Genomic DNA, 23,948 nt, shown 5'->3' with positions numbered 1-23,948 from the left:
AGCAAACCTACAGACGGTGGAAATACAAAATTTTCCCTATGAGTAGTTACTATTGCTACAACAGAATGTTACTGTATTAGTCTGTATTAATTGGCTCTGTATTAAACGAATCATTAAGTACTCTACAGTTCACACAACGTATCAAAATAATTTCTACCTTATAAAACTAAAACTAAAAGAGTATACTCTTAAAATGCTTTATATACCAGAGGCGTTCACTTTTTGTTCAATTAACAAAATTAACACACAGTTTGAATTTTATTACTGTATCGTGAAAGGTGTCGTACGATCACATTGTGCTTGGCGGCGATAGTCCTGCAGACGAAGTGCTGAGCGTTGTGGGGAGAGGGGGGAGCTAGCAGTACAGCAGCCAGATTCAGCTCAGCCAGTGAGCCAGTTCAGCGTGCGCCATTGTTGACAGTGTGTGTGTAGCATGTGTGCACGTGATTGACATCTACCGGCGAACATATTTTTGGTGAGTTACATGTTAAATACACTTTATTTTGATGTATACTTTTAAAAGAACCTTTTTTCTCCAGAAGCCTTACCATACAATTAGGTTGTAGTGACAATTTTAGTATTTAATAGAAAATGTTGATTATTTTACTGTGGGTATTTTTGTTTGTTTACGTTAGTAAATTTTATTGAGGCAGGCCTATTAAATCTATACAATTGTGGCATATTGATAACAGCCTTGAAATATTATACACGCCTTTTAAAATCATCGACACAGATATTTTAGGTTATATGATAATATGACTTGATTTAATGAATATAGATTCTTAGCGACTTGTAGAAGAACAGAATTGTTGTTCATGTTTTTAAAATATTTATAGAAGTTAATATGCATTGTATACTTTTTCATATTGATTTTCAATGTTCTAATTTTAGCAAATGTTATGTTAATATATTTAAATGTAAATTTTTAATAAACGTTTTTAAGTTTATTAGTCGTTCTAACTTAATTGGTTTAATCACAGACAAGGGAATAATGAATAAATTGGATTCGCAGTACTTTAATCCGCAAGGCCGTAAATTAATGTTAACAATGATTAAATAGTATTTTCGTAACATTGTGTGGTTGTTACTAAAAAAATATTGAGAAAACGTTTTGTAGAATCTATAGTATTATTTTACAAAAATAAAAACAGTCTAATCAAATGATCTTCGTGCTCATAAATTTGAAAATTTCTGGTTATACAAAAGCTATAACTAAACTTGCCAAAACTACTTTTTAGGGAAGAATCCAATCATTTTCATTGTAATTAAATCTATTAACAGTACATCTATTAATATTAAATGTAAACCTAAAGTTATGAATTAAACCACATAATACCCTACGTTAATGAGGTAGTTAGATCGCCCAGAAAGGTTTAATTCAAGCGAAAAACGTTACATTAGCCTTAAATAGATACTGGTTAAACTCAAATAAATCAAGTATTCCCTATTGTATCTGCCATTTTCTTATCACTGATAAATGAACTCTTCCAATCTTCAGTTTAAAGTTCACTTAAGTATCTGTTGACTATTCAATTACTTTAAAACTTGCTAAATCATTGTTGTATCAGAATTGTTAGTAATTACAAATTATTTTGGTTCATCCTATTTTCAATATTTTTGTTCTTCAAGTGTACGTATAGATGGTTGTATAGCCCGGCTAGGGCACAATACAGTTTTACGATACCAGTAATATTAATGTTACAGTGTAAAATGTATGGGTTTTGGCCGTTAAATTTAAAGTTTTTCGAAGGTTTTAAACGAAACCATTTAATTGGGATTTTATTGAATGGTCTTGGGCTAAAATTAACTACTGCATCAATTGTTGTCAGTATCAAAGCTGGACTGGATATCTCACTTAATTCTACACAAATTCTACATTTTCATTAAAAATTACGTAATTACTTAAATACGTAGGTTACAAAAAACACCATCAAGTGCGTCGCTGCCAATATCTGAATTGAATAGAATTTTTTTGAAAGCGATTTTCAATTTTGCTCCCTTTCGCAGTTTATTTTTACTATGTTCTATAATAGTCTTGATTTGACGTCCACAATTTGGTAATACCTAATCGCCTAGGTGGCCTATGTCCTTCAGGCATTCAAGCAACGCTTGGCTGTAAACTTGTTGTTTGTTATTTCGTCGAATGTTGCCACATTGGGTAGGATGAACTGTTAATAGACTAACTTGAAACTGTTCAGTCTATATATTCAGTATTTTCTGTGTGTATAGTTAATGTTTCCAATGTATTTAACACGTCGAAAACAATATCCATACGTGTAGCCTACTCAAAAGATAATATTCACTGTAATTGAGGTATGATTTTATTTGGTACAATGGTTAATCCACAATTTAATGTAAATCGCAAAGTATAAAAAAAGCACACATACATAATTTCTTAGGTATACATATACGTAAAGAAATAATTAATTGTCTTCATAGTAATAAATACAGCTTATATGACCACCACTATAGTCAAATTATTCTATGTTTTACCCATTTTCCTATCTAGTCAATTATATGACGTATGATATACCTTAACTAACTCCTCCACACATATATTATTATCCTTGAGTCAACGGATAAAATAGATATGACTACAAATAAATATAGTAAGGTTTGTCTACGTTTTGACTGTGTTCATTTAATGCACTTAGCTAAGGTCACACCATCAAAAATATAGTATTGTACCAACTAAATTATCTCTATGCCAACAACCTTATGTAGTTATACGCATACAGCTTACAAATGACTATAGTCAAATTCTTTTATGTTTCACCTGAGATACGTACCTTAATCTACACAATCAGAATCTACTAAGGTATAAATCACAATGTTAACATGACTACACTACACTCGTGGTTAAAAAAAGTAACTTTATACAGTGCCTAAGTTAAGTACTCCCACGGCTTACACCTCACTACGACTATAGTCAGTTTCTTGTATGTTTCACCTCTGATATATCCATCCACATAGTTAGCTAAGGTATTAACCTCAATGTTTTCATAACTCCACTACACATGACCACTGATGATCCAATTAGACAGCTGACACAAGTCGCTCCTCCTTCACATTCAACCTCATACGGTCTAATATAATTATTTCCTTGTTTCGTGTAACTATTTTTGGACTCGTGTTCCCTTTGAGGCGTCCAAAGCCGGTTCATAACATACAATTTCTTTGTTAAACAATTTTGAACGTATGTTTTTTGGTTTTATATTCCTAAAGGGTTATTTATTTTGTCCTATTGATTCACAATTACGTGTGTATAGTTATGCATATTTTTTTTATAATATACAGGAATGTTAATAACGTACATAAATGTTTTTGTGAACGTACTGAGCGACTTAACCAACATTAGGGGTTTTTAGTGTTGTACGGGCTTGAAAAATAACTATATAGAACCTTTGGAAAGTGGTTTTGCTTTAATAGTAATTATTTTATTAATAAATGTTGTTATAATATTTAAAATTGTAACAGTGCGTGTAGTAAGTGGCCTATGCTTCTCTAGTATTTTAATTAGTTGTCACTGTTTTTGTATTCAAAACACCACACTTATGCGTGTAACAGGTTAGTTTAAATAATTGTTTGTACAAGGTTGCTTGAAAATGTCTGCAAAAATGATTATATTTTAAAATACTGTATCTTGTATATATAGAGTACAAAAAACGACGTTCATAGATAAAATATAGAGCATACATATTTTTTTAAATTTGTATGTGACCAAGTTGGAACTCTAGTATACATAGCTGAATATACAACTAAAAATTGTCGTGTTGTTTGATATAAAAAATAAAATAAATAAAAATACGATTTGAGCTGCATATTTTTTTCATTAAATGGTTACCATTATCTATCCAATTACCATTATCTATACTATTGCAAAGAAGAGGTGGCATCTGTCTGTCTGGCCTTCATTCAAAGTTACCATTATACAGGGTGTTGAAAATGTCTGGAACCAACATTATATCTGGTGAGTGGTTAAAGAAAAACAACTGATATTTTGTGTACGGATATACTATGGTTTTACCTATCTTTTGGTGCCTTATGACAATTTTTACCACTTATAGGGAACGTCCTGTGGAGGATGCAGTAAAAAGTTTTAATGGAAGCCTATGGTAAATGATACATCATTTTAAAGGCCATTTTTTTCTGAGTAAGGAGCCACAAGTTTCATCTCAAAAGGACCACCCTAGCAAAAATGGCGACTGTTTGAAATTTTAAAAAACCACTTATAGGGAACGTCCTGTGGAGGATGCAGTAAAAAGTTTTAATGGAAGCCTATGGTAAATGATACATAATTTTAAAGGCCATTTTTTTCTGAGTAAGGAGCCACAAGTTTCATCTCAAAAGGACCACCCTAGCAAAAATGGCGACTGTTTGAAATTTAAAAATTCTGTTCCCTATGTGATTTTTTTAAATTTCAAACAGTCGCCATTTTTGCTAGGGTGGTCCTTTTGAGATGAAACTTGTGGCTCCTTACTCAGAAAAAGATGGCCTTTAAAATGATGTATCATTTACCATAGGCTTCCATTAAAACTTTTTACTGCATCCTTCACAGGACGTTCCCTTAAGTGGTAAAAATTTTCATAAGGCACTAAAAGATAAGTAAAACCATAGTATATCCGTACCCAAAATATCAGTTGTTTTTCTTTAACCACTTACCAGATATAATGTTGGTTCCAGACATTTTCAACACCCTGTATGTAATAATGTGTATGATAACTACTAGCTGATCATTTTTAATGTTAGTTTGTGGACTTTCCCTACACAGTGTATTGACTACACTACTAAAAAAGTACGTTTCACTTATCAACTCATTTCAAATTAAAATAAATAAGTGAAAAATCACATTTTCATCCACCTACTATGGTGCTATTTATAGCTTTATTATTTATACGGTGCTGTGCAGTTCGTTTTGCAATATATTGCCCTATATGCCAAGATTAGAAAATGTCAAGTTTAACAAAGTAGGCTATTTGTGCCAAATGGCCATAGTAGCTTTTTGTGTTGGCATTAAACTCAACTACTTGGGACTTTTAGAGCTTATCAATTTCGGTGCTATAAGAGACTAAACTACAATTTTTCCTGCAAATTTATGAAACAATTTTCGTTTGTAGCCGCCTCCTTTTATTTGTCTTGGTTACGCCTAAGCTCGAATGATGAATGCGCAAAGTCAAATTTATCGCGACGTCGAGAACCCCACAGCAGCTGCTCGAGACAAATAAAGACTTAGACCTAACCAGCTGGGTGTGATTTGTTATGCTGGGGCAGATTTCATATCGGCTGGAGAACAATAAAATATAGTATGCATTGAAATGCAGTCACTGGAGGCCTTTCTTGTAGAAGCGATCTAATGATTTTAGTACGCAATTCGTGATTGAATTTTCAGCTCAAAAGGTTTTGTATTTCGTTATCAATGAAGTTGTAAAATACTAAGTTTGATATCACTCTAATGTTTTCCAATTTAGTGTGGTTTCCCAACGAATTAGCTAGGTAGCTGAATGCCTATATGTTCGCCTTGTAATCAAAAAGTTGCCGATCGATCTCGAAAAACAGATTTTTGATTGATGGAAACTGGGCCCAGCTGTCCTTATACGTTGGGATTTTTATAAATGGTCTAGCAAAGGAAACAGCTGGCAGTCAATACAAAATTGCACAAAGTCATCTCGGTCCATTATACTCACCCATCCCTCATTTGGGTTGAAATACGCCCGATATCTCCAACTTAATTGGTAATAACAATTTATTTTATATACCACACCAAGTGTGGAAAACCTCAACGTATAAAATTACAGTTGTGTGAATAGTTATTAGTGTAATCAGTGCGCAAAGTGGTATACCATTTGATCGATTTAGTGTTGCCAACTTCTTATCAAGCATACACGTATAATGTGCCGGATTCAATCACACTTGTTGTGTATTTTGGTTGAAATACTGGAGTGCGGGAAAGTAAAATGAGTGCGGGAAAGTTAGTAATTGCAGGAATCAGCTACTTTGCGTGCTGTAATCAGTGCAAGAAAGCCCTCTTTGATAGGTTAACTGTAGGAAAAATAATTATTGTGCAGTTGGCTGCAGTGTTATCTTTAGTGAACTTTAATTTATCTAAAAACATATCTCTCTATAGCTCGTTACTTGTTCAGCATTCTTGTTTTCTTCCTCTTGGAACTCAAGACTACGTCTCTAGAGAAATAATGAACAGAAAACTTTTAACAATGCGAGACCTGTCCAAGTCGAGTTTGCAGTTTTGGTTTTGGCCACGTGAATCTTGTAGGTCAGGAGCAGTTCTAGTTCCGCATGTCTGTGGTATAATATGGGCATGTGAACCAAACTGGAATGAGAGCTCAGTCATTCAATTCATTACCTAGAACAATGGGTAACCGAACAATGGCGTACTCGCGGTTTTATAGGACCATTGACTACACAACTGTGGACTAGGCAGATGTAGACCGCCGAAACTGGGAACAAATTTTTTGCTAATGTCTGAAAAGCTATCGGATAACGGGTTGCTCTTTGATTGATGTTCCATCGCCAAACCTGAATTTTGAGGAGCTTCGAGGAAATCTTATAAAGCTGATAAGGATAAACAAAAACACTCCCTTTTAATAAACCCTCTCCTAGGGCACAACCTTCAAGAGTTGTGCACAAATCACATTCAAAATATTGAAGATGTACATTTTTGTTTCCGTTTCTCACATTTAAACACTTTTGATTCTTACTACAAACTTTTCATATTGCACCATGAAAAGTGACAGTACGTTATTCTTATGATGTGGGATGGTATGCACTTTTAGCGTTCAGAGTTTTTAATTCTGTTTATGAGTCTTCTAATAGTTTTTACATCAGTTTAGATTTCTTTATAAAACACATTAATTTTGTTGTTGCATCCGAATGTTTCTTATGATTAAATTACGTGAAACAAGAACCATTTTGTTTGGAAGGAGCTTACGACTTGTGTACCTATTTTTTACAATAGGTAAAAAATAATTTATCCGTAGGGTATTTTTCCGTATGAAGTAGACATTAATGAAACGGATTTACATCAACAACAAACATCTAATCGTCCAGCAGTTCAAATTGGACAAAAGAACCACAATGTATTTTCTCTGGGTCCTCTCCCCGTTGCGAAGCACGGCCAGAACAACTAGTTTCATAAAATCGGATTCAAATACGTGATCAATGGTATTTGAATACGATATGTAATCGTGTGCATTCCGAGCATTTAAAAGTCAGTACTGGTGATTGTCGTAATCACTCTTCAGGACGTCGACTCGCCCTGATACAGTACTGTGTTTTACCTCAGAAAACATACTACTACAGTATTGCAACAGTAGTATGTTATCTGTGGTTTTAGTCAAAGCAGGATAAAACAGCTGACTAATGAAAATTTACATTTCATCGATACAAGTAATAGTATATTTCGTACCTAGGGCCGAAAATGAGGTTTTGCCGGCTCGAGATAGTTTTTAAGTTCGAGACGAAGTCGCAACGGCGACAATAACACAATTCTATTGCAATGCTATGGATTTTGATTGTGTATTTAAAATGCATTCATGTTTTAAGTAAGTAAGCGGACAGCTGATTTTGCGGCCCCGGCCTGTAAAAACCTGCTCGGTCCCCAAATTTCGATGACAGCTGGCATGGCCAGCAAAACGTAACTTTCAGCCACCAATTAAAGTATGTAATACAGCCAAAAACATCATAGTGTGGTGAAAAATTATTTTAACAGTAACCAGTACTAGCTCGTACTAAAATATCCGTTGCACTTTTGATACTTTGGTTCTTTATTTATACTGGTTGAAGTTGAACTGAAGAGTGTAAAGTCTCATAGAACACGTCATTATATAGGCTGGGTGAAAATAGGTTAACCAAAAACAATGATTTTGTTTAATAGTGAATATATATGCGTGTACAAAATACAATCAATCTTAAGATCACTTTAAAACTTAAGCAAGGTACGAATTCAAGCTATAAAGAAGCACAACATTTAAAATGAGTTCACACCGTTGGTTTTAATCATTGATCGAAATACCTTTGCATGAATGTACGTATTTAGCATCGGAGCTTTCACCTGTGTTAAAATAAACTGGAAAATCTGTTGAGGTCGTCGACTGTGGTATTTATGTAGAAACGCAAACGCCTGTATTTGGCAAAGAATTTACACTCTGCATTCCGCACACTATTGCGGTACTAAATTACTGAAAAGTAATTCATACTTAATGTTGGTAATTTAATAGCAATTTTTACTTCTTAGGATTGAAAAGCCATTTGAAACATACTATTACAATTTTTTTTTAAGTGGTAAAGGTTTGTATGAACAATTTTCTTTTGATTGCTTCTTCACTTTTCCAAACTACTAGGCATTTAATATTTTAGTCCAAAACTAATACTTTTTTCGGAGTCAATGCTAAAAAACCCATAAACTCCCCATTTTCCTGTAAATTTTCCTGTCTTCTTGGGGATTTAGTTTTCGTGAACATTTGCTTTTGTGTTGCAGAATGACGTTCATTTTATTAAAAGCCATTCTTCTGTATAATTACGTAACTAGTTCTATTTTGTGGTAGGCTAATATATAATTTTATATAACTTGAGAATTCGAAAAAGTGAAAAGGATCCACATGACATGAAAGGTTAACATTGGTCATGGGACAGATTACAAAATAAAACAAACTGTAGCAAATTTCACTTTTCAATTGAAGAAATACATTTTCCATTTGATTTAATTGAATTGGAAAAAAATTTGATCCCCCTGACTTCTAATCACACCATGAACAGAAATAAATTTATACAACCAAGTTTTATCTATAGACATACAACACCGCAACATCGTACTTATTCCCTGTTCCATTGTCTTTGTCCCATCTAAATGTACAAATGGCGTGTGCCATGCACACTTCGCACACATGGAGTTGCGAAATGTTTTCCACACATTTGGTTTTGGCAATCTTGACCATCTGAAGTGTTTGTTTAGAAGAGTGACAGAGAGTGTAGTTGGCGAGCCCTGAGTGTTTGTCACTAAGTTTGTCTATTTTGTGTACTCAGAAATGAGGTTAAACTTTTCAGGAGTAAATTACTTTCGTGACAAATTCGATTATTCGAATTTGTGAATAGATCGATGTATCGTTTAAGATGTCTTCAAGTCAACATTTCTTCTCGTGCCCAAATGGAAGGAAAATGATAATGTGTTGTTGCGTAGATTTGTAAATGCTCTTTGTTGATTGGCTTATTAATGGGTTGCTGTCAAATTATAATACGTTTTAGGGTATTTAAAGTTTAAGTATTCGAATACGCTTGCCAATACCTTTTGGAGTTTAAGTACTCAAAACTGTGTGGAAGCAATGGACACAGAAGGGCAATGGTGAGAAACTATCTTTAAACATAGTTCGCTGGCTGCGCGGTCCAATTTGAGGCGAAACTAGTATAGTAGTAGGAATTTTGTATGTCATCATTGTTCCAATTTTGTATTAACATTGTGTTGATATTGTATAATCAAATTAATTTCCTTTGCATGACTTTCCTGTTAGGGCTCATATAAATTCAATTTGTAAATGTTCTACTTTAAAATAATTTAAATTGTTCAAACTCTAATTCATGTAATAATTTATTTAATTTTTTCAAATCGGTTCTTAAACTCAACATTTCAACAACTAATCAGGCTCGTTATATTAATCGCTCAACAGACAAGATAACCGAAGGATGGAAAATTTATAGACGTCAGTTAAAAGTATCAAGCAAGCGTTAGGTTTACTTGCGCGGCTGCTACACAGCAATTTTCCAAACGCAAGCAACACAGCAAAACACGGAACATTATTTCGCTAGATCAGCTGGTAAATTACCGGGTATTAGGTGTACCAGGTACGTGTGGATGTGTCCTTCTGCCATGTGTAATTTCTGTTGTCTTCATTTTGCTGTTTGGTAAGTTGTGAGTAAGCCTGTGGCATTTATTTCACTATTCTGTAAGGGAACGGTTCATTGTTACCATTTAACCGTCAACATCTTGTTCATAAATTGATAACCCAATTACAAATGGTATCTGGGTCTAGAAATTATCTTGGAATCGAATTAGCGACCTTCAGATTTGAACACTTCTCGGCTAACCAGACAGTTAAAACTTTGTCTTGGTGTTAGACAGTGATCTAGTTATTCTATTAAATTCTAGTTTCGTGAGACACCCTCCTAAACCGGACCTTATCCAATAACGCATAAAAGATCTAAATAGGTTTACAATTCTATCAGGTTCCACTTATGTAGATTCCTATTTGGACGATTTGTCCTACTACACTTGGACACAAATCCCCCGATAATCCGGACGTTACGTGATATCCGGTCGGATGACAGGGACAGATGAAAGTCGCCGACTGCAGATCGACCACAAGCATTTGTGAGTCAACCAAACTGGTTCCATGGAGGATTTGAATTTCTCGGAATCCCCACGACTGTCTCCAGACGCGATCGAATGTGGTTCTTCTTCTTTCCCTCTCGGTATAGTTTTATATCCTCGACCTTATGTCCTTATATTGGTAATAAAAGGATAGAGCTGATTCTGTGGGAGAAATTTGATGGGGCATGTTTAAGGGTGGTATATTAAGTGTTGTGCGGGCATTGAACCCGGAACTTGAAGCCTAAAGGTGTGAGTTCAAGTTGGTCACCAAGGCGATGATAAGTTACAACAGATGGTGCTCCGAAACCCTGTCCATAGATTTGTGATAACATACCGCTTGATGTAGAAGTTTACGCAAGAATATTTACGCGAGTTGCGTACCTACACTACTTTACCTACGACCATTTTTTAATTACTAACAATAACTACCTACTCATAACGTCTAAGAGAGGTTATGTTTTCGTTTATAACCTCTCATTGCCACTGACAGTATTGCAACGAATACTTGTACCAAAAACTAATGCACCACTCATTAACAATACAGTATTAAATTGCTCTAAACTAAACAGCTGATAAGCTGACGTCCAAAGCATTGTATTTTACTTCTTCCCTCTCAATCCTTGAACAGCATTGGTCCGTTACGCGTTTGGTTAAGTAAAACAACAATGCTGTTATGTGAATCTTTTCAAGTCTAAGAACTGAAACGGCTACTTCAAAAAACGGCCGTAGGTAAAATTAATTAAACGTGGCTGGATATCTGATTGGATATATTTATTGTCTAGAAATCAGAATACTGCAGGTTCAATCTTGACAAAAGTCATTAGCTTTTTGATGGTACCAAACCTAACCCAGCTGACCTGGATCATTGGACGTTTAACGGCCGGACTAAAAAAATCAGCTGATCAGTCAGCAACAATGCTATGATGTCATTCATTCTACAGTCATCCTTAATTTTTGCTATACATACCCTATTGAGTTGCATGGGAATCGTACGTATGAAATGAAATGGAACTAAATAAATATTAACACAAAAGTTGAATTACTAAATGAAAATATTTTAACATTCAAAACTTTGAAAAGTGAAGTAGCTAAAATCTTGATATCAAACCCAAAAGTAAGCTTATTTCAACAGTAGTGGGGTGGGTAAAGCACAGAAATCACACAGAGATGAAGAGGAGTCTGAGTAGCTCGGTTTATTAATTAATTTAGTGACGTCCAGTCATGATAAATGTGTAGCTTGGGGCAGGTCATTTGATAACTTGTAACCTCAATGCAGCTATCGTCTGCACTACAAGCTTCAAACAATCACAGAACAAGTTAGTAGCTTACACAATTTAAACACATATTATAAAATGTATTACTCTAAATTTTTACTGGCGTTTCTTTTTCATTCTAAGATAAATAAACCGTATCAGTAAACTGATATTATTTCTCCCATTAGCTTGTCTAAACCCTTATAGTGTTAGCAGGGGGAGTAACTACGATATTTTATGAGTAAAATCACAAAGCTATAATAACTTTTGAACTGGAATTTTACAGCATATGGGAGTGTACCATTTTGTTTAGAGTTAAAAGGACCATTACATACTACACTTAATCCAAATCATCATTTTTTTGTAAAAATCGTGTTTATTGTTATTTATGGTTCATTTATATCACTATTAAAAATACTAAATTCTAAGAATTGAAAAACACGGAGTGGTAGTCTGTAGCTCTGTACACACCCACACACTCATACTGACATTCACACAGACATCACTTTGAAAATCACCTTTTTGGGTCCAGAGGGACCCAAAACCAATATTTCCTTAAAAACTCGATTTCGACCAAAACAATACTGCTTCCATACAATAGGGAAATAAGAGTAAAGACGAATCCTGTTGTCATTGACAGTTTATATTTTCATTATCTGCACACAATTATATTTTAGGTTTAAATACAATCGTTTATTGTAAACATAATTTCAAGCAGTTTTTAACAACGGAAATATCGAGTACGTTGTGAATGGATTTATCAAGAAGGGTTTAAAAAATATGACTGATTCAATGTAAAGATTGTTAGTGACATAAACGAGTAGATCCTCACAAAAACCTGCTGCAGCATTGATAATATATTTAAAGTATACTGTATCAGCCAAATAGCATGTCGTTGGTAAAATTTGTTATTGTAGCTGGTGACATAGTTAAAGTTACAAAAACATTTGTGTATTAGTTTTTGTGGATAGACCATAGATCCACCACATCTATGGTTTTATTTGTTAGCTTCTCCTATATCCATCGGCCAATACTTCCAAGTTTGGGATTCGTCCAATTTCCAGGGATAGAGGAAAACCATTGAAAAAAAAACTGATTAAAATAATAACCACACAATGTTTACGTTTATTTTGTTTACCATTACCCCGCTTACATTTCTAACGTTTCTTGTCAAAACCTTTTGCGAAAACAAGTAGTAAACTTTGGTTCTATGATCTTTTTGAAGTTTTCTTGAAGCTTCCGGAGAAGTACATTCTTATTTAGCCTCAGAGAATATTCATTCTCTAGCCTCATCAACCCGTTATAAAAGATGGTTTAAGATTCTATGGGAACCGGAGTTTTGCCAACGGGTGTCAGGTAGATGGGGGGGGTGCCTTCGGCCACCTCTTGGTGCGGAGATTTGCCAGCGGTGGTGGTGGGAGAAAGAGTGTGACCTCCGGAGGGAGGGAGAGCGATTGTCAGGGTTGTCTACGCTTGGCAGTTATGCGCTTGTCGCAGTGGGTTAGGTTAGGTTAGGTTAGGTTAGGTTAGGTTAGGTTAGGTTAGGTTAGGTTAGGTTAGGTTAGGTTAGGTTAGGTTAGGTTAGGTTAGGTTAAAAATTCAATACATTTCCTTTCACAGTCAGAGGTGCATCCCTAACTCCATTACTTTGAATACAGTCAGCATCCTGCCTGGTGTGTCCACCCCTAGCGGAAGCCACTCTCACGGTCACGTGTAATCGCTCTCGCTCAACCCACAACCGTTGGCAAAACTCCGCAGTATGTGGAATTCATGGATGGGGACCCTTTCTACCTGATACCCGTTGGCAAAACTCCTACACTCGATTCTATTCTAAAAAACAAAAGACGACATAAAAAAGCCACTCAAACTCTGTTCACCAATATGAACCATTTTTCTTCGAATTATATGTTATGCATTTTTTAGGTAAACCACTTATGGTTGGTTTTAGGACATCTCAAAAATTATTTTACCATAAGATTTCCAAAATATCCCATATTTGGGACACTATCCCACCTGTTTAACGAGTATAGAATAGCATTTGATCTCTCAGAATCCCAAATTACTCCATATTTAGGATTAGGGCCAAAGCCTATTTTTGATAAACGATTATACAGTCCCATTTCATCTCACATAATCCCCAAATACCCGATATTTGGGACATAATCCCATCTGATAAACGATTATACAATCCCATTTTATCCCATTGACCCCCAAAATAGCCCGAAATACCCATATTCGAGACCAAATCCCGCCACTGGACTGGACACAGTTGACTGTCGCGACATAAGATAATTGTGTTTGGAAAGTTGAACTTGAACAGTTTATAGAGCCAGTCCCAACTATTTCCTGGTACATCACTGATGTTATCTATCCTTGTACTAGATTCAACAAAAGCTCTTTCACTTCTAAATCCTGCTTTTGTCTCTTCCACGGCCAAACTATTCATAATTCCAAGCCTTTTGTCTTTTGTAACTATTTCTGTCTGTCATTTTTCGACCGTTTGGCGCCGTAAAGTGGATTTGGTTTGGAGGCCAAATTTTTGGAAACTATTTAGTTGCTGTAAAAATCTAAAGATCCAAAAATACTATAGAATATTCTATTTTTAATTTTTTTTTAAATTTTTTAATAATTATTTCCCAACCCAAGTCTTAAAACAGCCACGGTTGACTTTTTCACTCATAATGTCAAACTATTTGTTATTTTGGCTTATTGACTTAAAAATAATTGGAAAATGAATAAATGGATACATATAATGGCTTCACGCCAGAATTTCCAAGCCAAAACTAAATTCGATGCAATTTATATCTCTTACTAGTTTCATAGACAACCTTATTTCTTTGTACTTATTTCCAAAACTTTAGCTAAGTTTTGTTGATGGAATATATTCATACCGATTGTACATAACTGTAGCTTCATCAAATTGTGCTAAACGTTTTACAGAACAACTAAAACCTCTTAACAATGCAATTTATTTCGGACAGTTCCTGAAACCGTGCGTCACAACTTAGATAATAAACTGACATAATTGAGTTCCTCGGTGATGCAATAAGGAATGAATTGGACAGCGTTATGATAAGAAATGTCACTTAAGCTGAGTTGAATACATGTTGTATATTTCTTTGTAAATAGAGAATCATTTACTCTGAGAAAGACTTGCCTTTTCTGTTTCCTAAAGTAATAGGTTTAAAGATATTTTGGGGCATTGTCATACAAAACACTAAAATTATTAATAAAATACTTATGAAAAGTGGTGATGGGTTAGATTTGAACTCGGGTCAACTGAAACGATGATTTCAGCAAAATCCGAAAAAGATTTTCTTAACGTACAGTACTTATATTTTCAATGGCAAACTCTTTTGTTGTCGCTAAACTATATTCTCTAAATTATCTCCTATAATTTACACCGGAATATACGTATAGTTTGTGAACTTAGTTTTTATTTCGCCAGATGACTGCCTGGAACCTACTATACTGGCTGGGTTCGTTCACATAGCGTGGACGTATTTCTCCACTTTACTTTCATATCAAATGAGCGACAAGAAAAATGGCTTCTCATCACTCTCAACACAAGTAAGAGTCATTGAAGCGTCACAAAGAGTCGGATCCCCATTGATTCCCCATAACTCCATGGACAACCATCCATCCAAGCTACTTCATTGGCTTGTTTGACCTGGTTTTTATCAGATGAGGCACGCAAGGCCTTGCAAAAGCTTTATTAACAAGCACTTGTTATTGAAGTATGTGCATTCCGTGGCAAAATTACTCCTTTATGCATAGCGAGTTGTGTTTTAGGAGTTTCAATATAACCATCAAAGTGTTTTTATGTTGAGATATTTGATATTATGATATTTTTTCTTCTTTTCTTTGATAGATGTCTTGTATTTCATTGTCAGGAATAAATAAATGTGTTTCGTAAATAAAGGAAACAATAAGACAAGCACTTTTCACTTCTAAGTTTAATTAATTGTTACTTAAGTGAAAAAAAAAACACTTACTTTAATTTTTAATATGACTTTTAAGTAAAATGTACATTTTGAATACAAACCTGTAATTATTCTTCTTTGAAAGATACAAATATTCTTAACCAGAACGTGTTGTTTCTACCATTTACGTCTTGAAAGGATGACGTATTTCTAATCACTTTAAACTACTTATCATGTCCATTCAGTAGGATATGTTGTTGTAAAATATGGTTTTCCAAACACGTGACTCTACTAAATATGAATACAAAAGAGCCATTTGAGATTATGTAGGTATATATTGTAAGGTAAATTTGGAGGATTATGTTTACACATTTTTTTCTACATTTATGATTTGTAAAGTCATGGCTTAGGTACATCGGAACCACATTGAAAATAATTGTTACCTGACAAAAGGTTTTGTATACTTAACTAAACCAGGGTTTAGAGCATTCCATCAAATAAAAACTCAAACGTAATAATTGCGCAAAAAGACAAAAATGATGAACAGACAGAAACTGTAATCTAACAAATACTACGGTGTTTCTTTCCAACCACAAACGAAGGTGGAATTGTGAGAAAACAACCGAAATACAGATGAAACATTGTCTGATGTCATGACCTATCTATCAGTGCTGACAAGGCGTATGTTTACCTGTTATCAGCTGTTCGGTGTTGTGAGTCAGCTGATAGCGCTAGAGGAAGCCGACTGATTGCTGATAAGCCTCATCGACCTGCCCTAGATAATGATAAGGTGATATCAAAGTAAACATGGCGCCCATCTGTCACCTCTACAAATAAAGCAACCCAAAAACCTCCAGCCTCAAGTTTCTTTGTTTTAAAATAATTCTAGAAAATTGAAATACTGAAATTTTATATTGGTAAGAAGACGGTTAAATTACGTATATTTCATGAAGGTATTTCATTAAAAAAAACTATTTTAACAGATCTTATTTAAATGGAAGTATTGATTTAAATTGACAACTAAAAGATAGGTTAATATTTCGTTTTTAGTAATCGTTTCTAAATGTTTTTCTTCCAGTTACAGTAATATGTTTTCAGTAAATGTATGTTATTTCTTGGGTGAACATCATCGTATTACTCAAACAATGTACACTAACGTTGTCAATTTGTGTTGTCCTTCTAGTTATATCGATCAGTAGGTTAGGTTAAATGCTTAAACGCCTACGGGTTAGAGAATTTCCCCATATTTCCTCTTAAAAATGATGAGTTGTTGAACAGGCAACTGAAGTTGTAGAAACGCATGCATCGATTATTTTTCCAAATATCTCATTAAACGAGGTGTTCTCTTTATTCGTGATTATTCTGTACCACAAAACAAAGAGTAGATGGTGGTCTACTGTTTAATCTGTTTTTCCACTGTCTTTAAACACGGACGAAAAATCTACTACACAATGTCGTTTATCCGTTGCAAAAGTTGGCTTTGCACTCGCAGTGGCAAGCTAATTTCTTGGCAGCAGCGGATCAATTGTTAATTATTTTCTGTTTGTTTGGCAACACTTTTCCCGGATGCCGACACATTTCCCTCCAGTAATTGTCTAATGAATCCATTTCACGTTGAGATTTGCTGCAACATGTTTTGAAATCGTTCCAGAATGCTCGGTCTCACGCGATATTATTGATTGTGAATTAATTAACACTTTCCAACCACATAAGCTTTGTATGAGGTTAAAAATGTTGTAATGTTTGTTTCTGATTTCAATAAATATTTTAAAACTTGATAGATTTTTGCCGAAATGGAGATTTTTTATAATATTTAAACAATTACAAAGGCACGTATGAACATGGATAGCAACTTGCTGAGTAACTGAGTGGTTAACGTGCTCGCCTAACAATTAAAAGGTCACAACTTCGATACCACGAAAATTCAGTAGCTTTTAGATGTTTCAAAACTGGACCCAGCTGTCGAGCTGTCCCCCTGACAAATGAAACAGCTGATCTTAGTCAGTAACAAAGCTACACAGATCATCTTTCAACATTCTACACTCATCCTTCACTCATTTGGATTAAAATACGCTAGGTGGCTTCCCGTTTCAACTAGATAAATTATGGTAATTGATCATTAGTTTGTTGTTAGAATACATAGAAGTGCAGGACCAATTTTTGTTGGTCTACAATTTTAGAGACTTATATTTTGTTCTACTTGATATTGTGGACCGTGGATCTGTGATACTTTAGGCCACGAAATTATCACGTCACCACAATACTTGTCATTCTATTTAAAAATCCCTTTAGACAAACCCAATTCAAAGCTAAAAATTTATGAGCTTTTCTATTAATTTGTTATTGATAGTTTTATTTGAACCATTCGAGGGTTCTGATAAGGATTCAACATTTAAATCATGTTAACATTTATGCACGAAGGAGTAAAATAAAAATACTAGCGGTAAGAGTAAAAAATTCTGTAACATATAAATGCAGCGTAGCATCTCGATCTCATTAGCCGAATATTTTAATACAACGAAATAAAATACATTCCATGTACAGCCTCAATTTCAAAGGAATATGAAGAGTTTTCATGTATAGGAATCTTCCTATTGATAGGGGTGTTATTGAGGTTTTAATGCAGGCTGCATGTTAATCTTGAAAGATATATCTGCTAAAATACCTTACGAAGCATACTCTTATTTGTATGTAATTTACAAGTATAAGAAGTTTTGAACTAATCAAAACCCTTGATTATCTTAATATTCTAGAGCTAAATAAACCGTTAGAAAATAAAAAAACCCGATCACATTCACATACAATTAGATTTGCTTTTATCTACCTGCATACAAAAAAAATACAATAAATTCGTGAGAGTATGCAACACACGGCTACTGCACATCCAAACACTATCTTAACATTTCATTTCAGCAGTAGATGAAGTAATTTACTAATTCAATAGGATTATTCAAATCAAACGTAAATAAATTCTAACGTCTGTTGGTGAAGGAACGTCTATTGTAGGGTCGGTTTAGGCTTGGAATGCATTCACGATTATCATAATACCAGCAGCCGAGGCTCGGTTTTTTTGGAGTAAATCACAGAGGATGATCGTGCCACCCGGGGAGTCTGGGGACTTGGCGGGAATTAGGGGCTGCTGTGGGGGGGCGGGGGTGGGGGTAATGATATCCATACCTCATAGAACTGGGTGACTAGACTAGGGGAGTGATAAGTGGGTTTAGTGGGATACGAGACCTGAATGCATACCTTTATAGTAAACGAATATACAACAGGGTGCAGCACTCTAAATTTTTTTAAATTTATAACAGCTAATTTGCAAACAAAAGGTGAGTGGGCGAACGAACTTCAACCTGAAGGCAAGTGAGCGCAGCGAACAAGCTCCAACCTAAAGGTGAGTGAGCGTAGCGAACGAACTTCAACCAGGACGTGATTGAGGCATGCAAATACGAATATGACGTTAAACGGGGCAAAGCCCGCGGGTACAGCTAGTACCAAAATAAACGTTTTAGTGGGTGTGAGCACTAAGTCAAAGAAACTGAAAGTGGGTGACTAGACCAAAGTTACTGATAGTTTGGAAGTTATCTAGACTGAAAGAGACGATACCATGGGGATATACGTAGAAAAAGAGAGGGAGAAATTATAAAGAATTACAAGTGTATAACGTACGAGGTAATAGCACAGAAAACGTACTAGTAGTACGTTTTCTGTGGTAATAGTGAGGACCTTGTCTCACTACCACTAGCGGAATGTGGTTAGGTTAGGTTTGGTTTTTCTAGCTCTATTCTAACCTATCGTAACATAACTAAAGTTTAATTCACTACCACATCTATTGCTAATAATCTATAGCTCTAAAAAATTGTGATAGTTAACGAAATGGTCCGATGATGAATATTTAGATAAGGCACGAGTAGAAAAATAAGGTTCTAAAATTTGGTGACGTAAAATATGAGACCAGGGCGAATATATTTAAAAGAGGAATTATACGCAGATGATGTGTAATTCATTATACAAATTGTTGTATAGTGAAGGAGTGGGTAAATCATTAGGAAAAAGGTACTAAACATGGGCGACTCCCGCGAGAGTGATACGTTGCTATCTCTAGATAGTGGGAGAAGGGACTAGGGCGAATGTCTAGTAAAACTGGGTGTGTGGATAGTATGTAATTCAAGGTGCAAATTGCTAGATATTGGGTTAGTAGATAAGGTATATGTAGTAATAAGGTACTAAAAGTGGGTGACTAAACCAGGCAAGAGTGAAAAGTTGGTGTCTAAATAGGGGGAGTAGAGGCCAGACTGAACATCTAGTAAAAGGGGGTACGTTGGTGGTAATGTAGATCATATGTAGTGTAAGATATGTATTAAAGTATGGTGACTAGACCAGGTTAGAGTAAGTACATGGTGATGGTCCAAGATAAATATCCACAACATTGGATATACTTAGATAATGTAAAAGAGATATAGTAGACATGACTTTATAAAATACATTTTCATTGAAATAGCGACCGTACAAAGTAGGTATTTTAAGCCAAGTACGAATGGAAATGAGTGTAGGATGAGTGGCGTGATCTTGTAGTCTTGTAGGCCGACATATTCCTTAGACACAGCTGTTAATCAATAGCTCATACAGCTAATGGCAACTAAGGGACTTACAGTGTTAGTGGAATCCGAACCACATTTTTGCCTTGGTATTAAAAGGTGCAAGGTTCTAAAAGTTGGTGAATAGACCAAGAGAAGTGATAATTTGGTATCTTACTAGCCTGAGAGATACGACATCAGAGTTAAAATCCAGCCAAAGACTACGTATGCACGTAGATAGTACCTGAGTACGTAGACGTACGTAGACAGTATGTATGAGATACTGTACAAAGTGTAACACAGTGAGTGGATAAAGGATGACAAAGCAAGGTGCAATGTACTGAAACTGGGTGACTGTACCAAGAGTTACTGATAAGTAGGAATCTAGATAACGCGAGGTACGAGGTACAGATAGTGGATGAGTTTGATAAAGTATGAATAGAAGGTTTAAAGTACTAAAAGTGACTAGATAATGGAGCGACTAAACGACGATGACTATCTGACTAGATAAGTGACTAACATATCGCTACAAAGACTGCAGATAAACCCATGAACAATAAACCTAGATAGCATTAGAACTGTTCAAGGTAGTCATCGACCTGACTTTATAGTAGTATTTGAAACAGCTAAAAATGGAAGGGATGAGAGAAAAAGGTTGGCAATGCAAATGTGTTACTGATAGGTGACTATAATGTTCGAAATGAATGTGACTTAGAACTATGTAAGTGAGGATTTTCTAAATTAAGTATATAACTTGATAGTATGGGATGTGTTGGTAGCTAAAGATAAAATTTAGGTCACTATAGGAAGTGCAAGATATTGAGGAAGATTAGGTGTAGGGTATTAAAACAATTAAATTGGAGTCATATATTTAGTGTGGCAGAAAAGTAAGATCAGATGACTATTTTTGTTCAGTGAGTGTCTATAAATGTATCATTAGGTAACGTAGTAACTGTACGTTATATAGTTACGTTAAGTTATGATTTAAATGTCCAGACACTAAAATACGACATGTGTGGTGTAAATAACATGTCTTTACTGTGTTTTAAAGTAATCTATGTATAATTATAAACATAATCAACTCTCGATTGTGCCAATCTCTCCTCTAAATTAGAGGAGAAATACAATATAAAATTAGAAATGCATTATTTTTTGTACGTCAACTTATTTTGGTAGCTTAACCCGTGTTTCAAAATGGGGAGAAAACACTAAAAAGAAGGCTGTCCAATGTTGGAAAAACTACTGTTCCACCATTAATGATTGAATCACAATTTGACTAATTATTTATGGTGGTAAAATTCATACACGTAATACTAGAGCGTATAAATAATTTTATTAAGAGTTCTGTCAGGTTAAAGTTTAGATATTTTGTAAATTGTTTACATAACGAATACAAATCAAATGAATTGATATACCCTGGTAGATTTCGTAGAGAATAAACAGTATTAACTCCTGAACATTTCACCTCTAAAATACTAAAATCTTGGAAAAGCCTTAGGAAAATAAAAACGTCTAATGCGCTCCTCGTTACGGTCGCTATCTTTGTTAGAAATTTCTTATCAATTGGCCCTATGGTTAGTGTATGGGGAAAAGACAAACAAGTATTTATAACAGTACAGATTTCCTTGTTCCTTAACTGTAACGCCTCAAGCCAATTTAGGACTACAGGCACGTGAGACATGTGTACTACAGCACGTAGCAAGCACAGCATGTGGGCCTCACCACTACACGTCCTACTTCACACTTAGCACTGTCACTGGATAATATATCCTTGGATCTGTCTACTGGTATCCTCGGATACGCTCTGATAAACAGATGATTTACCGGTCTCGGATATCTGTTTAAAATTGATCCAGAGTTTAAAGTTTTTGAGGCTGTGTGCTTCATGACTCACTTCTTCGTATGTGTTTTAACTGGGATTATTTCCTTAATGTTGAGAAGTTTTAGATCGTCCGAGAGACTTGTCCTATTTATTGTTTACAGAATAAGGTGGAATCCGATCCACTGGGTCTCGGATTGATCAAATTATCATCTATTAGTGTTTGACTAGACTTGAACCAAGACCTCCAAATCTGAGGTACGCGCTCTTACGATTACTCCAAATAGATGCATCATAAATACTTGTCTCTCACAACTGTATTCTGTGGATGCACTGTCATATCACGATATCATAATTTGTCATAATCGCAACAATAAACAAGCGTTTCCCGATAATATACAGTGATGTAAACCATTCGACCACAGTCAGTACATATAATTTTGACAAGCTAGTGGAATTTTATCTTTTAAAAATGCTGACTACGATGCGTCGACTCTGACTCTGTACGCTTCTTGAATTACTTTCGCAGAAATTACCATAATCGATTACGCTAGCATTCATGTAAATAAAAGCCAAGTAAAGGTATTACTTCATTAGACTCACTGATTATGAAAGCGGTTTAAGATGTTCTGAGAAACTCTTTTAGGAATATGCAACCGTAGTCATTATTTTATTCTTCTCTTGAATAGTTTTTCTGTAGGAAAATACGTGTGAAATATAGAAATGATTTACGTAATTGGCCGTAATATTTATACGAAATGCTTTGATCGTACATAAGATATTTAAGTTTATCTGTTGCATGTCAGCACTTAATATTTTAAAATGGAGGAAGAACTATCTTGGAAAATTTAACATTTATCGGATTACTTTCTACGAAAGCTTCCTGATAGTGGCCAATATTGTGAAGATGGTGGACTTTCAAACCCGTTCTAAATTCGATACATTGATACGTTTCGAGTTATAGTTTTACCAAAATAGAAAGGTTGAACCCGATACATATCCATTGTCCAAATATTGCGGTATATAAATATAAAAAAAACCTAGGTTTATTGATAAGGATTTTTATAAAATTAATGAGTAGGTTGGGGAGCGATGGATATCTTCATTTTTCATTTTTACTAACTTGGAATACTACTTGTTTAGTCTCTCGACGAATACTGAATTACCTAATGAAATATGCACTATCTATGTTCTCTTTACATCGGTATTTTCTTTTGTTTTGATTATACATTGACTATAATATGTACGTAACTACAAATTAAGTACCAAAATCCAAATATAAATAATACTACATAACCATACCACCTTAATTTGAAATTTGTCTTTCAATCCTAAACTCACGACCCATTCATGGACTTCGCTGTTTGTTCGCAAATATACACAGCACTAAACCTAAAAACAGCTGTGTAAAACACACTAAACAGAGTGACCGGAAACTAAACCTATAACATTCACGAATGTTTGCCCATTAATATAAACGTTCGACACTGTTTATTTGTACCTCGCCACACTCTGCGGCGCACGTGCGTTATTACTCTATGGAGACATGAATAGCTCGCTACTCTATGTATGGGTTATGAATAGATCCGATCGGGTGTCCCCGATTGGTCCACGGTTGACAGAAGTCTGGCTTTGTTTTAAACATGAAGCGTCTTCGTGCCGGTTTTACATACAGTGGCTTTAAATAATTCAATACCACGAGCTTCTTCTGGTTTCCGTAATCCAACAGCTTCTGAATGTCCGTATCTAATGTCTTAATCCAAAGAGACTTTAACGTTTCGTCTCACAAGTCACGTTTTGGAAAACTATTCGTTTGTTCAATGTTTTGACGTGCAGCGTGCTGTACAATTGTTCTTAACGATTCTTTGTATATGTATGTTTTAAAAGACAAAGAAATTTTGAGGGACTCGAAACACTTTAAAGCAGCTTTTTTAGTGCGGAAATGGGGTTTCAATTTCATATATCATTTTATTTATTTTTTTTATTTATTTAAAGAAG

General features: G+C 34.9%; 1 protein-coding gene across 1 annotated transcript in view; it reads left to right on the top strand.

The window, feature by feature from the left end:
* The first annotated feature begins 379 nt into the window (after positions 1-379).
* Positions 380-23,948, top strand: part of LOC128990327 (protein windpipe-like) — a 41,943-nt gene continuing 18,374 nt past the window's right edge. Inside the window, exon 1 of the mRNA XM_054412659.1 lies at positions 380-475. The gene's annotated coding sequence lies outside the window, so the exon portion shown is untranslated. The remainder of the gene's footprint in view (positions 476-23,948) is intronic.

This window comes from Macrosteles quadrilineatus, unplaced genomic scaffold (assembly GCF_028750875.1).
Source record: "Macrosteles quadrilineatus isolate MER2022 unplaced genomic scaffold, UCM_ALF_1.0 Scaffold_3__2_contigs__length_128488019, whole genome shotgun sequence".
Classification (NCBI taxonomy): Eukaryota; Metazoa; Arthropoda; class Insecta; order Hemiptera; family Cicadellidae; genus Macrosteles; species Macrosteles quadrilineatus.
Note: the sequence above shows the minus strand (reverse complement) of the source record. Positions and strands in the feature narration are given on the sequence as shown.